At 41.6% G+C, this 15410-nt stretch overlaps 1 protein-coding gene across 4 annotated transcripts in view; it reads left to right on the top strand.

Annotated features, from left to right (window-relative positions):
* The window catches only part of cdk14 (cyclin dependent kinase 14), a 237020-nt gene that overhangs the window by 210607 nt on the left and 11003 nt on the right, over nt 1-15410 (top strand). The window lies entirely within an intron of this gene.

The raw sequence follows: 15410 nt of genomic DNA, 5'->3' as shown, positions 1-15410 counted from the left end.
GGATATTCATGATTAAATGCAGTGTTTTTGGGGGAGGAGGGGGCGCTTCCACTGTTTGACAGAATCTGTCACTTTGTTACCTGCACGCAGGGAAAGCTGTAGAGTAGACAGACCACACATTTATTAGGCAGCACAAACTCCCCTCACATGCATATTACAGTGGGCACTGTGGTCCCACAGCAGCATCTCGTGCCTTTATTTGTTGTTGCTTAGTCTGCTCCAGACCTCAGCAGCTCAGAACTCTCTGTGAACTTAAAAGAAAGCAGCAGAGTGTCTCAGAGCCATGCTTGGTGTTTAGCTGAAAAAGTACAACCCACTGAAATGAAGCTGGCAGAATACCAGTAGGTTCCTTAGTAAGTGGAACATGAACCTGCAGAACTCGCAGCCTATCTGAAAATCAGCTTTTCACATTTTAACTTCAACATTATCAAGTCATCATGCACTAATGTGGGCTACTCTACAGCTACAAACTCATGTAGGCTACGTTGCTGTCCAGCAGAAATACCCAGGCTTAGAAATAGTTGTGCAAAGATAGAAGGTGGAACTAGAGATGGTAACGATGGTGATGTACTGGTACTTTTGTAGTGCCTCTCTACTCTTTTTACTGCAAACCTTTTTCACCCAATCACATTTTTCTCGTCTAACAATAAAACACACACTCAAAACACTCTGGTGGCTGCATCCAGAACAACCGTGTCTTACCCAAAGATACTTTGACATGCAGACTGGAGAGCTGCAGTCACCCCAAGTGAGCTACCCCGGAGAGTGCATAGTCTGTCCATTAACTAACAGCAAGATGTCACCTTTACACAATTAGAGTTTTTGGTGATGAGGTAAGGTTGGGGGGGGGCATACAAAATGATCCTCTGAGGAAATTTCTATATTAGACTTTACAGTAATTGGCAGGATAGTTTGCTGTGGAGCATGATGCCGAACAGACAAGCAGACAAGACTAACTCCCCACTCTCTGGTTAAATTCCGACCTCTAAAGTCCAACTTAAATAACCCCAAACCAGTGTAAAACAGTGCTTTAGCATTGTGACACATACAGTATGTATGTACAGATCTGGGCAAACAAAAAGACAAGCTGTTACTCACAGTCTCCCCCATCCCAAAAACCTAAATTTGCTCTATGTGCCGTGCCCTCTCTGTCTCTATTTGCCTATAATCCCATTAGGAAGAGAGGGGAGAACGTACAGAAATAGAATAGTACGTTCAAGCTGATTTCCTCACTAAATGCTGCCGTTTAGTCCTCAATAAAGCAGCTTTCACAGCCACCAACAGCAGCCCTCCACTCTGACGTGGAGGAAGACTAACGTACTTAGATGGTCCATTTAGTGTCGAGTACATGCTCACAGGCCAGAGAATGGTAATAATAGAAATGTAGCTGCCTCATTGTTACACACTGGGTTTAAGCTTGATTGAATTTGGTTCACACTATGTGCTGAATTCAATTTCAGATGTAGAAAGCGCACACTGAAATCATCCAATGTTTTCGAGCTGCACGTGTCACGTGTACGTTCCTGGCACGTTCTAACAGAGCAGCGGCTTATCGATGTTGTCTCCAGACAAACAGTTTAGAATGTCAGAGAGGCTTTCCAATCAAATGTGCTGTGGAATAGGATACAGTATCCATGTTCCAGCACGGGCAACACCCAGTCTTTTCAACACAAGCTATAATTCACAGAGAAGTGACACCACAGCTGCCAGAATTCCACCACAAGTATCTGATCTCGCAGTTGTCCTCTCAAGACTGACCGCCTATTACAGATTTTGGAAATTGAGAAGAAAGCGATGTATGAAATGTATGCCGAGTGTGGATATGAAGCAGCAGTCTTACAATGACACCACAGAGCTCTAAAATTAACTGACTGGCCCTCGGAGCTCTTCTGGTGGTCATACAACCCCCAAACAGTTGGCAGCAGTGGAAGTCTGTGCTCCACGCTGTCATTTCAAAGCTCCCGTGTCTCCCAGAATTCAGCTGCCCACTATTTACGTTCATCTGTTGTGAAATATTCTGTTTCTGAGCTCCAAAACTTAAACTGTCATATTTCATGGAAACATGATGTTGTTTAAATCCCACAAATTCTTTTAGGGTGAATTTTTGAAACTACCATCCATCAATATTACGGTTATTTATCCATCATTACGATTAGAGATGGACCGATCCGATATTACGTATCGGTATCGGTCCGATACTGACGTAAATTACTGGATCGGATATCGGAGAGAAATAAAAAATGTAATCCGATCCATTAAATATCAAAAAAGCACCTCACAAAACCTGCGACACGGCGTAACTCGGCTCATAACCGTAGCACGTCAGAGCAGTATGCATCACGTGATAGAGCGGCTGTGTGTATTTGTAGCCTCGCTACCAAACCAGCATTTCATCAGGAAGTGATCCCAGAGAGAAGTGAAGCAAGTGTGTAAGTTCATCTCTGAATGTTAGTAAAGCATTCCTGCATTAAGCTTAACAACCATATATGGAGCGACTGCCTCTCTCCCTCTCTCTCCTGCTGCTACTTCAATCATGAAACTGATCAATGATCAGCTGATCGTCTCTCTTGTTTGTTTTTGTCTCACTTTGCACCAGAAAGAAACCAGCGGCTGAACAACAGCAGCACGTTTAAGCTTGATCAGCTGTTGTTAGAATGTATTTAATACTTTCTACACCAGGATCTATTTCTACAGCTGACGGCTGTAACTGTGCAGGGGCGGATCTAGCAAAGTTTAGCCAGGGGGGCCGATAGGGCATGAACAGGGAAAAGGGGGCACAAAGACATACTTTTCTTTCTTATTCTCATTTAAAATGTCGAGCTTTTAATAAATTGAATGAATCTTAAACCAAAGTTTTAATCTGATGTAAAATGTATAGAAGTCCATTACTGTATATAGTAACTGTTAAGTCTAATATACCCTAGTAAGCTAGAGTACTTTTTCCTTTGGGAAGGCACCATCTGTGCAGTCTGCAGTTCTGTTGAAGAAAGATGTTGAATCTATTTAATTATTCTTGAAAAATATTTCATTTCTGTGCAATTTTTTCCACACTGCATCAAGTTAAAGTTGATTACGTCGATTGAGCATCATGAGGTGGGGGGTGGTTCCCTATTTTTTTTTGCTGGGAGTTTGCAACCCTATTAGTTAGGTTGCTTAATTTTTCTGCTAAGTTCTCTTTAGAATACCAGAATAGGGAGGATGGTGCAGGTTTAAGTTCATTAGATTGATCAGCTTTGCTGATCAGTGTTTTTTTGCATACAGGTATAACAGAATAGCTTTAGTGTTGTTGTTTATTTAAACTTGAGTATGAACCTATACAAAATGCAGCAAGATATAAAAAAAAACAACAGTTTTATTGATTAAAACACACTATATCAGATTCATATCGGTATCGGCAGATACAATTTCCCTCTAATTTTTCATGTGTTTGAGTGAACACACAAACTCCCTGAGCGTCCCCTTTGACCACTGTGCGCGACATCAGACGTGTGCACTGTGGTCACGCCGGCATCGAATCCATCCAAGTTACATGGTTTATTAAAATAATCAAATTACAGCATTTACATTTATGTTATACTACTTTTAATTAACTGCTTTAGCCCACTTACAATGAAAATGTAAAAAAAATCTTGTTCATGACCTGTGTAGCATGTTAACACTATTGGAAGGAAAAATAACTTGAACTCTAATTTTGAAAACACAACTTTCTTTCTTTTTAAAAAAAGCGCTGACTTGCATTATAAGTCTGTGGTCTGGGAGAGAGTCCTGTAGCTCTCTGTCTGCAAAATACAGTAAATAATGACCAATGTTGGGCAATTATATAGTTACTTCTTTAAAAAAGTTTTTTGCAGCTATTTTTTTTTAATGCAGCCAAGGCGTTTTTTTAAATAAACATTTCAAACTATTTACAGAACAATCAGCTGTTCTGCATCAAATCTGATGCCACACAAATTATTTGTGCCGCTCCAAAAATAATTTCTGTCCACTATGAGATGAAGGAGAACAACAGCCTGATACCTGCAGGCCTGACAGCAGCAGATGTATCACTGCTGTAACACCTGTAACACTCAGCAGTCGCCTCATTGTTCTGACACACACAACAAAAACTACACTACACACTAACTACACACTAACTACACAAGATTTGCGCTAAATGTCTCAAATCTCTCACATCTCAAAACACGGCGTCACTCCTAAAACTTCCCCCCATTTCTTAACAACTAGATGCTACGTTGCCATATCATTTTTTGATTGGTCGACATAGTACTTTTTTGGACAAATAGGAAAGGGAGAGGGGAGTTTTGTTTTGCTCACAGGCTTTCGAGCGTTTTCCTTGTAAAACGCAGTTTTTACCGTTTCTTCCTGCAGTAAATATAAACAACGACAGTATTCAGGAAGAAAACCAAACATTGCAGACATTTTTATCATAACTCTGGTTTTACGTGGCTGATCAACACAATTTAAAAACTGGTATAAAGTCCACACTTTGTCCGTCAGTTGTTCCGTCTGTCCTGCTCACGTCTCCAATGGTTGTTCACGTTGTCATTAACGTGGTTTCACTCCACATCAGCCACTTTGCTCGCTAAAACACCGGTGTCGACACATAAGGACGCTGTAGCCTGTCAACCACGCTGATGTGAATCGCATCATTGGCTGGACTTTGGGATAAGGTGGCATCGTTCTAATCCCATACGGGAGCAGCCAGTCACTCACTGACTAATACTGCAAAACAGAATTGTTAAAGTTTTAATTTTAATTTCAGTGCAGGTGAGATTTTCTTTTGTGCGCAGCGCAGATTTTCTGTGCGCAGAGACGTGCCAGCAGTGCGCAGCTTAGAGGGAACATCTGGCAGATATCCAAATTTATGATATCTGTATCGGTATCGGACATAAAAAAAAGTGGTATCGTGCCATCTCTAATTACGATATTTCTCTCAACTACATATTTTAAAGTGCCTAAACCTAACCAAGGTTAAGTTGAGTTTATTATTTTATGGAAACTTTCCATTTAAACATTTATTGATTGTGACAGCCACCAATTTTTACTCCTACAAATATAACCGCCGAGCCAGCCCCAGAGTTAACTCAAACAGACGCTATAGCAACGGTTCACGTGTTCAGCTTCATCCTCAAACTTTGTAACAATTCAGCCTGTTTCCTCCCTGCTTTTCATTTCTGTACTTCAGAGTTGAAACATCTGTCAATGGACTTTGCATCCATAGAGGGTTTTAACCATGTTAAATAGGCACATTTTCAGAAACTAGAAGATCCCACATTTCAAACTACCATATTTTCCACACTATAAGGCGCACGTGAAATCCTTTAATTTTCTCAAAAATCGACAGGCAGGATGCTGTAAACGGGCCAAACTTCAGTCAGGAGAACAACTGAGATAATCCATCCACAATACGAGGTCATTAATATACTGCAACAACAACTTAATGCGCCTTATAATCCGGTGCGCCTTATGGTGTCACGGCTGCCGAGGCGAGCCGTGTGGATATAGAAGGAGGACCCAAGATGCAGGCAGTGGATGAGATACCGGTGGTTTTATTTACAGAGGTGTAGTGGCAAACAAACAGTGGGGCATAACAAACAACTAAAGACACCTAAACTGGGAGAACTAAAATAACAGACCTGGGAGCATATGACAACGGATGATGAATAGCAGAGAGACGCAGACGAGGAACAGGACACCGTGGAACACAGGGTAACAGACTGACACAGAGTTACACAGACTGACACGGAGGAACACAGACGAACCGGCAACAGGCAGAAGAACACACAGGGCTTAAATACACACACCAGTAATCAGGGGATGAGAGACAGGAGGGCAACACAGCTGGGAGGAATCTGGGCTGACGGGACAGGGGAAACGTAAACTGATCACACTCACGTACGACGCGGACCTTCACAATAAAACAGGAAACTCAGATACATGGAACCAGACAAGACATTGAACTAACCAGACAGATTCACAAACAGATGGGGAGACACCATAGACAGAGACAGACTCAAAGGCAGACCAAATATAACACACAGAACTCAAACAATAATAATCATCATCATCATCATAACTAGAAAATGATAACTAAAAGCGCTGGGTCACCGACCCAGGACCATGACATATGGTGCGCCTTATGGTCCGAAAAATACGGTAAACAATATATTTTGGCAATACATTTTTTTATTAAAAGCTTTTTTCCTTTGGGTGGTCCAAACAAGCAAATGTTCTGCTTTAATAAACAAATGCTGGTCATTCATTCATCCCAACCACAGACATGGTGAGAGAGTAAGGACTCTTTGATTGAGAAGAAATAAAGCCAATAAAAAGTTTTCAATTGATAAATTGTAAAAATCAGATTTGATAACGTCTCAGGGTTTGCTTATAGAAATGATTAACGAAGCACCAATAAACAAAAGGTGTTTTGTTCTTGTCAACTTGTGAAAAAGTCGTCGGCTTGGGTTAGAACACAAAGGCTAACTCCATGGTGCGCATGAATGTGCACAAGGAAATAAAAACAGTTTCATTTTTTCTGTGTAAAAGTACAAATCTTGGCCTTATGATGACTCCAAGCAATGGAGCAATTTGGTTAAATGATTGCTCCATTGCTCTGTGTTCCCCGTGCTGTTAATTGTGTCTGCAATTCAGAGAATCAGACCTTATTAAATATTAATTTGTCTAAATCTGAATGTGTAAAGTCTTCAGCTCTACATAAATATTTTATGATGTTTTTCTTTTTATCAGACTTTGTAAATGTCTTCATCAGCGGTTTTGATGGCATCTACAATAAGCAGACGTAATACTGGCCTCTGTGCTCAACCTGCTACACAGGACTTTGAACTTAGCTGCTGCTGCTCACTGAACGCTTTTTCCTGCTGCGTTGTCCTTCCTACAGACAGAAATGTAATAAGTACCTTCACTGTCAAAAGAAAATCTCAAAATGGGCTAGATCTTTTAAATAATTTACCCTGAAATGACCGTGTGACCTCAGAGAGACTCGCTCTCACAGACACTGCAGCTAAAACTACAACAGCAGCTAACGGGCCAGTTTAGGGTTATATCTTGTGGAAAGGAGGAACATTGCCTGAAGCAGATACTTTCTACTACTTTCTATGCTTTGACAGCATGCACAGAGAATTATAGGGCTCTCAGTCCATGATTCAGACTCTACATACCGAGTATGATTTCACCAGACATCTCACACCAGCCCTGTAGGTTTTTCTTCATGTGATTGTTGTGCTGCCGTTATAAGACCGAGGTGTCAGATTGTATGAGAATTTAATCTCTAGATGCAGCAAATGGCTGGTGATACTGACAAAGATAAAGCAGGGTGGAAAACAGGCTTTAAAAGTAATACAAATCCCTTTTATTCCACTATCATTTTCAAGACAGATTTATCTTAAGAGAGATTAGACTAGCCGTGGTTTGTTGATGTCTTCATAGTGAGTCTTGGTTGGGTTGGGGTTTAAGCCTCGTCGTATAAATAGCCTGTCAAAGAGATCAAACTGTGCACTGTCTCTACAATGTTCAGACTTTAATGTTTTAACTGGTCGTAGATTGGCACCGGATTCTCCTCGAGAATATTTTATGGTGAGTAGGCAGGAGATACAACTTCAGGATTTTAACATGCAAACTAATGGGAGCTGAAGAATTGAAAACGTGGTTTGGTCAGTGCACCCAGCTATAATACTCAGTAACACTTTGGTCTGCAGCCAGTAATCTCAGCAGCATTGATTAGGTGTGTGGAAAAAAAAGGAGAGAGGCTGCTTCTTCAGTTTAGTTTTTGGGTTTTACATTCCTTGCAACTTGAAAAGATTCTTTTAGGTCTTGGATTTGACTTTGCAAAACCTTCAGATACCCTATAGACGGATGATTGATTGATATAGGCTAATTAGAGAAGAGAAGGAGAATTGCAGGATAAGTCAGGCGGGAATAGATAAATGTTGTTCGGGAACAGCATTGATTAGCTCTTCCCCAACGACTCAATGAACACTGATGGCTGTGGAGATGCCATGAGATCAGAGGATGTTAGCCCGTCATTGTGTCCTCTTTCTATTGTTCAGTGACACTGAGTACACTGAAGGCGTGTAGCTGCACTGTATTCAGGATTGAGTGCAGTGCAATTCACCAGTACCATGCAGACATACTGCATGGTATTTCTTCCCCAGTTTGTACTGTCTTCAGGCAGCTGAATAAGTTTGTTGTGGTGCTTTGCTATGTGAACGCAGCATTGTTAGCATATGATTTCTTGTTGGTTAATTTGCACTGTCATGCGCACTAAATCTGACATATTTCCGAGCAACAGGTCATGTGACCAGCTATTCACCTTTTCCTGAGCCAGACATTTGCATTTTGTTGTTAATCGCCTTTTTAGGTAGTGTCACTTGTCCAGGCAAGTCCAGGAAACCTTAAACTGCACAGTTTAGGGGCCAGCTGGGATTGGCACATCCAGCCACATGATCAGCAACGGATTTAGGGAGCGCTTGATTTGCTTTTTGCACTTTTAAATAGTGTATCGTGCAGTGAAATATTGGTCAGTCGTGCTCATTTAATAACGGGAATCCAAAAATCCAAAAGATTAAAGTTAAATGAATTGTGCAGCCTTAAAATGATCTGTATGCTGGATATTTGTGATCCATGATGCCATGCTCATCACATGTATTCAGGAACATGTTCTGGATGGTATGGTGATTGAATCCACTGAGCACAGAGCTTTGGTTTCTGTCTTTTTACAGTTTTTCTTTATATGATATGTAGGGCAACACACACACACACACACACACACACACACACACACACACACACACACACACAAAGATTTTTTTCTTCCAAACACCCCAGAAGAGCTACTGAAGCTGTTGTGGGAATGATGATGATTTTTATAGTCTTTTGGCATAAGTCTGGCAAGCGCTCAACTGGCTCAACAAATCTAACGGCCCTCAGATGAAAACTTGCAATTAAGCCAAGTTTCCAAGCTGCTTTTCTCTCCTCCCAGTTGCCATTTAAAGGCACACAATCAGACACAGTTTATAGCAGAGGGAACTAGACGAATATTCATGTAATTACTATAACATAAACAGAGCGCACTCTATATCAGAGCCTTGCTTTGTAAAACTTCTAAAAGTGACAGTGTAAGTAGTTATGCATTTTTAAATTGCAATGATCTGAAAATACAGACAAACACTGGGATTGATCTTAATATGATATCCTGTCCTGAATCGTCCCGTACTTGTGCTCCATTAGGCTCCTGGAAGCTTCCTGTGATGCACTGAGTGTGTCTTCTTCACTCACCTCTGTCCACACTCTCTGTATTTAATCATTAGCTATTATTAATCTCTTCCACAGCGTGTCTTTGTCCTGTCTTTCTCCCCTCACCCCCAACCTTTTGAGGCACATGGCTGCCCCTCCATGTTTAAAGAGAGTTTTTCCTTCCCACTGTCACCAAGTGCATGTCTGATTGTTTTCTCTGTACTTTGCAGGGTCTTTACCTCACAGTATAAAGCACACTGAGGTGACCAAAAGTTTTTCTTTATTTTCTTTCTTTAAATATGGTTTTATGGTAGGGTTCACATTAGGGTTACCAGCTCTGATGAATAAATGCTCAGAGGGTTAAATGAGGTAAATTCCACATATTTCCTGCAGTGCCAACAACAAGGCTGCTACGTGGTTCAGAGTGAAATGCATTGATGCTGTATTTTGGTGCAACCCTTCATGTTCCCTGCACAGTCGATTGTAGTAACTTTGTTTCCACACACAAAGACACTTCCTCAGACTTCCCTGTGCTCTTGAAAACCTGTACGTGGGTGGAGGTGAGCTGGCATCAACTAACTGGATTATGCTGTGTTGCTGACATGGTTGTATAAGGGAAACCAAGCTATGCCTGCACTATAATGTCTGCTCGAGTAACACACACTATAGATCCTGGAGCCTACTTGGATGCGGGCCTGAAACCTAAGCCCCTACCTTTCATTAAACCTGCATTGTATGGAGGCTGGTTTACACCCTGGTGAAAATACCTTTCCTGAGTGTGCAGCGTCTCCCAGATCAAACACACAGAGCTAAACGGTGTCGTTTGTTCTCTGCATTTGGACCAAAATAAAAAGTTTCTACCTCTCTGCACCCTGCATTTCCCCTGCCATAAATAGCCATCTGGATTTCTTTACTTCAGCTTTCACTACTTCTCAAATCCACCTCCTCTTATAACAATGTCTGGCAGCACTCATTTCCCCACCGTTTCCTTTCAGGTGTAACTTTTCTTTATGTTCACAGGGTCACCACAGATTGATTCTGGGGAACGTTTGTTTTCACTGGCTAATGCTCTTTGTAAGATTCAAATTTATTTTACCTGAAAAAACATAATCACATCACCCACCAAGAACAATCTGAGTACACTTCTTTAAAATTAAGTTCTTAAGCTTTTGAAAATTCTTAATTTACATGGTCTTGAATGGGTTTGACTTGCTTTAGCAGGTAGTTTCAGTTGTGCGTATGAAGCTAAAGCAGAATAAAACTCCTTCAGGGGACTGTTGTTGTCAGTTGGAGCTATACAAATAAAACCAAACTAAATAGCGACAGTAGATTATCCCGGAGGAGTCTCTTCACTGTGTAGCCTTTTTCAGCCTTTAAAACACTTAGTAATGCCAGTCAGTCAGTCCGAATGAATCAGTTTCAACAAAAAAACGTCTTTTGATATGTCGTGTGATCTGTTTCACATCAGATCTGTAGCGCTCTTTCTCGGCATAAACCCACACTTCTCCTCACCTCTCTTTTTAACCTGGCTTCATGGTGACATCATCAGCTTCATCCCTCCATAGTTACTACAGCTGCACATCACCCTTGTTCTTGAAAATCAGTCCGTCTTCATTCCTCAGGCATCCCCTCCTCATTACTAGTCCTTTGCGCCTCGTGATTCACTAAGTGTCCTCCATTGGTCCTTCCATCTTCTCAGCACGCTCTCTTCACTCGTTGGTACAACATAATCATCATTTTGTAAATTAGGGGCTGTTGTGACACCATGAACCTTGTGGATTGACTAGTTGCTACCTAGTGACGTTCTCTCTTGTTTCTCAGGCAGATCTGCTCCTCGCTCGTTGCTTCCAGATTTGATTATGACAGCCTGAAAGCTCAGCTGGAGGCTTCACTCACCACCTGGTGGTTTCACCATCTTTTACGTGCTTTACAATCTTTGCAAGAATAACTTAAATGTGCAAATGAAGCCATGGTTGACTTGACTCGCCATGTCATGAAAGCTTAAAATGAATGGAAGCATGGAAGTACCGACAAAACTGAGGTGATTAAGCGCTCACTTATCAAACATCTTAATGATGAATTTCTTTTTATATGTATGACAACAAGTTTAGTTTAAGGAGTTTAACAGCTGTGTTAAATTATGGAGCTTTTCATTGGTGGAGCAGTGCTATCCAAGCCCCATGGAGGGGCTCTGATTATGGCCTGCAAAGTCTAGATTAATGGAGTGTGATGGTGATATTTGTGTTGAGGCTGAGCATTAGGTTGCTGATTTAGGCTTGCATTAACAGGGAAGCCCCTAGAGTAAATGTCAGGCAGCAGCCCCACATGCCTCCTAACTTTACCACTGATTCTACTTTAAAACATCTTCTGCTCCTCTCCTTTTATCCGCTCTGTCTCAATTGCTCTCCCACGCCAACGATTCACTTGACAAATGTCCTTAGCAGCCTTTTCTTCTTTGCTTTGCTTTGCTCGTCTCATTCTAACGCGCTCCTTTTCCTATCTGTGTCCTCCAGCGTCCTCTCAGTGTTTCCATCACCTTACATAAACCCCAGTAAGGGGGAAGTGAGCCAAGCCTTAGACAAGAAAAACATACCCCCAAACAAGGATTTATGGAACGGGAACCTGGCGATCCCGAGCGAGTGGGTGTGTTTGTGAGTTGGTGAATAAAGGCATTACTACTCAGAGCGTTCTCTGACCCTTAGTATGTGTTATTCTTCATCGCAGCTCCACACAGAACACAGCACATGTTGATTTAGCCTGAGCTGCACTTTAAGTGAGATCGCAACTCGCTATGCTTAAAATGGGTCATAGTGTCACTCCAACTCCTGATTGAAGGGAAAGGTTTTCGGAGACTGTTCCAGTTTGCCAGCAGTAAAAGTCAGTGGAAAGCACTCAACTTTTATTGAGGATTCTGTGCAGGAAATACACGTTACTGCTACTTTCAAAATGTTTTACCAAGATATTTCTATTAGCTAGAACCGAAGAGGAAGATCCTATCTAAAAGTAAGGACATTTTGACCTTTAAACAATATCCTTGACTGATCGTTCAGTTATGGAAACTGAATGTTTAATTCAGACACATCGTTTTAGCCAAATCTTTACAGAAGGTCTGGTCAGCAGTCTTCCAAACTCCCTCTAGGAGCAGAGAACATGTTTGGAATGACATTTCAAATAACCTTAGCACAGAGTTCTTTTAGAACACGAGCCCCGTTTGCCTCAGGGCTGCTCAGGAGGTCGGTCCAAACACGGTTTCAGAATGTTGCGAAGCTTGTATGATGATTGAAACGTCCGTGGAGTGAAGGGGCTGCTGATGCTGACGTCATTGCAGATGAGCTCCTTTTAAAATCCAGACCTCAAAGCAGCCAGGAATGTGTGCGTGATAACTTGCACCTGCGCTAGAAAAGCCAAGTCTCAGTGGCCTGAGAATGCGTGTATGTGAACACTAGCAGGAGTGAGTTTGTATGTTTAGTGTTTGCACGACAAGTGTAGAGAACGTGTCGTGTGCAGAATGAGCTGGCTTTTGTGACTCCAGTTATTAACTGCTGATCCTGGACTACGTGAACAGAAAAGCGTGTGCTGCCAGGACCTGGGGTAATAGGAAACATATGAATGTGCAGGCTGTCTCTGGTACAGAATGTGTGTGTGTCTGGGATTGTGTCTATGCATGCTTTAAAGACTCATACTCAGTGACTCTGGCCCAGACAACTGAGGCAAGAAAAACAAAGAGAAAAGTGTTTGTGTTAGAAAAGAGGGAGCTGGCAAGTCTGCAAGCTGCAGAGCTGAGAGTTCATTTTCCCATTTCCTACCAACTGGATCTAAAACTCTTTTATTTCAGAGCCACATTATTGAGTAGCTGTGCACAGACAGAAACACATAGCACTCCCACGGTTTGTTAAACTCCAAATACACACAAGACAGAGTTTGATTTTTATTCCCCATCCACTTCGGTTGGAGCAACGAAAAACGGTCAAATGTGATTAACCGTGAGTTTTTGTACAGATCCCGACATGTGTAATCCAAAAACAATACTGCCTACAGCCTTAAAAAAGCAAGTCAAAATCTGCCATGTAGCCCATGTTAGTTTCTGTGTTGTCAGACACGGTGCATTTGGGACTGTAAGCCATGAGCATGAAGCTAAAATAACTTTCCCAGCTAAAAGCAGCAGAGTGCAGGTCGCCAGGCAGAGCCTCTGCAGAATCTCTTGCTTGTATGGAGAGGCCCCAACACACCGTCTCACCACAAATCCTACTTTATTCAATCAAATCAAGAATTTTTACCAGTTTTTCTCATTTGTTTGCATTTCTCCATTTGGAGGCCTTGGTTATGCTTTCATACCCCAAAACTCAGTTATTTAGACATTTACAAATACACGACATAGAGTTCTGCTGTTCATGGACTCTGTTCCCATCTTGGATTGTGAGGAGGGCCTTCCAGCTGAAACTTTCCGACTCGGAATTTGGAATTTCTGGCTTCCCACTTCAGATGGAACACCAGCTAGTAGCTAGCTTTATTCCTGTGCCTAAAGTTGTCTTCTTCCACATTTGCTTTGCCTTCACATTGTTAAGTATGGATACATAAAATACTCAGGTATACTGTCAAAAATTGAGTATAGAAGGATGGAAATGGAAAATGATACTTCAACAGGGTATATTTCTGCTCACATTCTGCAACTTCTGTCGGTGCTGTGCTACTGGAAACTGAATCTCCCGGAGGAACCCACCCGAGGGATAAATAAAGTTTCATCTAATCTCATCTCTAATCTAACTAGAAAAATTTGCATTTCCTGTGAAAATGCTGTGTGGATGCCTTAACGCTGAAGATGTCTGCTGCGAAAAAGCGGTTGCCCTGAGCAGGATTCGAACCTGGCCTTTCTGGTCTTAAGGTGGCTACCCATCTCACTGCGCCAAACTCATTCTCACAAAGAAGAGGTGGAGAGACTGACAATTCTGGTGAAATGAGCAGAAGCTGCAGAGAATTGTGCTGATAAGAGGTGAAAAGGCTGAAAATTTTGCAGAAAAGAGGTGAATGAGCAGAATTCTGCTAAAAAGAGTTTTTTGCTGAAAACAGCTGAAAAAGCTGGGATTTGTGCTGAAAAGTGGTGAAAAAGCTGAAATTTGTGTTGAAAAGAGTTAAGAAAGTGTAACTGTTGACTGAAAGAAATGTTGCCATAAGCGGGATTTGAACCCGGGCCTCCCAGTTTGAGATCGGATGCTCATCTCACTGAGCTAAAACACAGGTCAATCCGGCAAAGAAAATCAGTGAGGCCACTGATGATATGGCAGAAATGGGCAAAAAATATTGCAAAAAAAATTCAATATCTCAAAAAGTATAGAAGTTATGAGCACCAAAAGATATAGCCAGAAAGAGCAGAATTTTTTAAAGTTTGAATGGCGAAAATCAGATAAAAACCGAGGGAGTAGTTAAGGTTTATTGTGTGGATGCCCTTGAGGGCATCCACACAATAAATGATGACGCGTAAGCTAACCAACTAGCTGTTAGCTAGCTTGTTACCACAACAGCTCCTGTGGACAGCTCACCGTGCTAAATTTGAGATGCTATGCTGCCAAAATGTATGCACTACACTACCAGGTATATACATGCATGTACATGTTTTGCACATGAAAGGGTACGAGCACATATACTGAGACATGTGTTTAAGCAGTTAGTGTGTACTGGGACACGATCTGCATCAGCTGTGTGTTCTGCTGATAGATAAAGTGAATTACAGGCTACAAAGAAAAAAGTGAAGTGAAACCATAAGGTGTCATATAGAGCAGTGTAGTTTGGAGTCTTTGTGCGTTCTGTTGTGTAATTTGTTCATGTACTATGTTGTGGATATATTTACACACTCAGGATTGAGACACTAAAAGAAATGAGTGGCTGTGCAGTGTGTAGCAAGCAGGGAGGGATTCCAGGCACAGCTGACACAATGATTTCATTATTTGGAACTTTGTGGCCACTTGTGGTTATAACCCCTCAACACTCAGGCAGACTCAAACTGTTACCGTTGCATTTTGAACGGCAGTAGCCCGTTTGAGTCTAATTATACATCATTCAAAAGCACAAACCCTCAGTTCCAACTGAGTAAACCATTCAAAGATAGCACCAAGGCCATAGGAGTATATACTGAGTAAAGAGGAGTTTTCTACCTTTTTCTC

The sequence above is a fragment of the Rhamphochromis longiceps genome, linkage group LG11 (assembly GCF_057381845.1).
Source record: "Rhamphochromis longiceps isolate RC_006_pf linkage group LG11, R_longiceps_female_GT1.1, whole genome shotgun sequence".
In the NCBI taxonomy this organism is placed as follows: Eukaryota; Metazoa; Chordata; class Actinopteri; order Cichliformes; family Cichlidae; genus Rhamphochromis; species Rhamphochromis longiceps.
The sequence above is the reverse complement of the archived record's forward strand: the minus strand, read 5'-3'. Positions and strand labels throughout refer to the sequence as shown.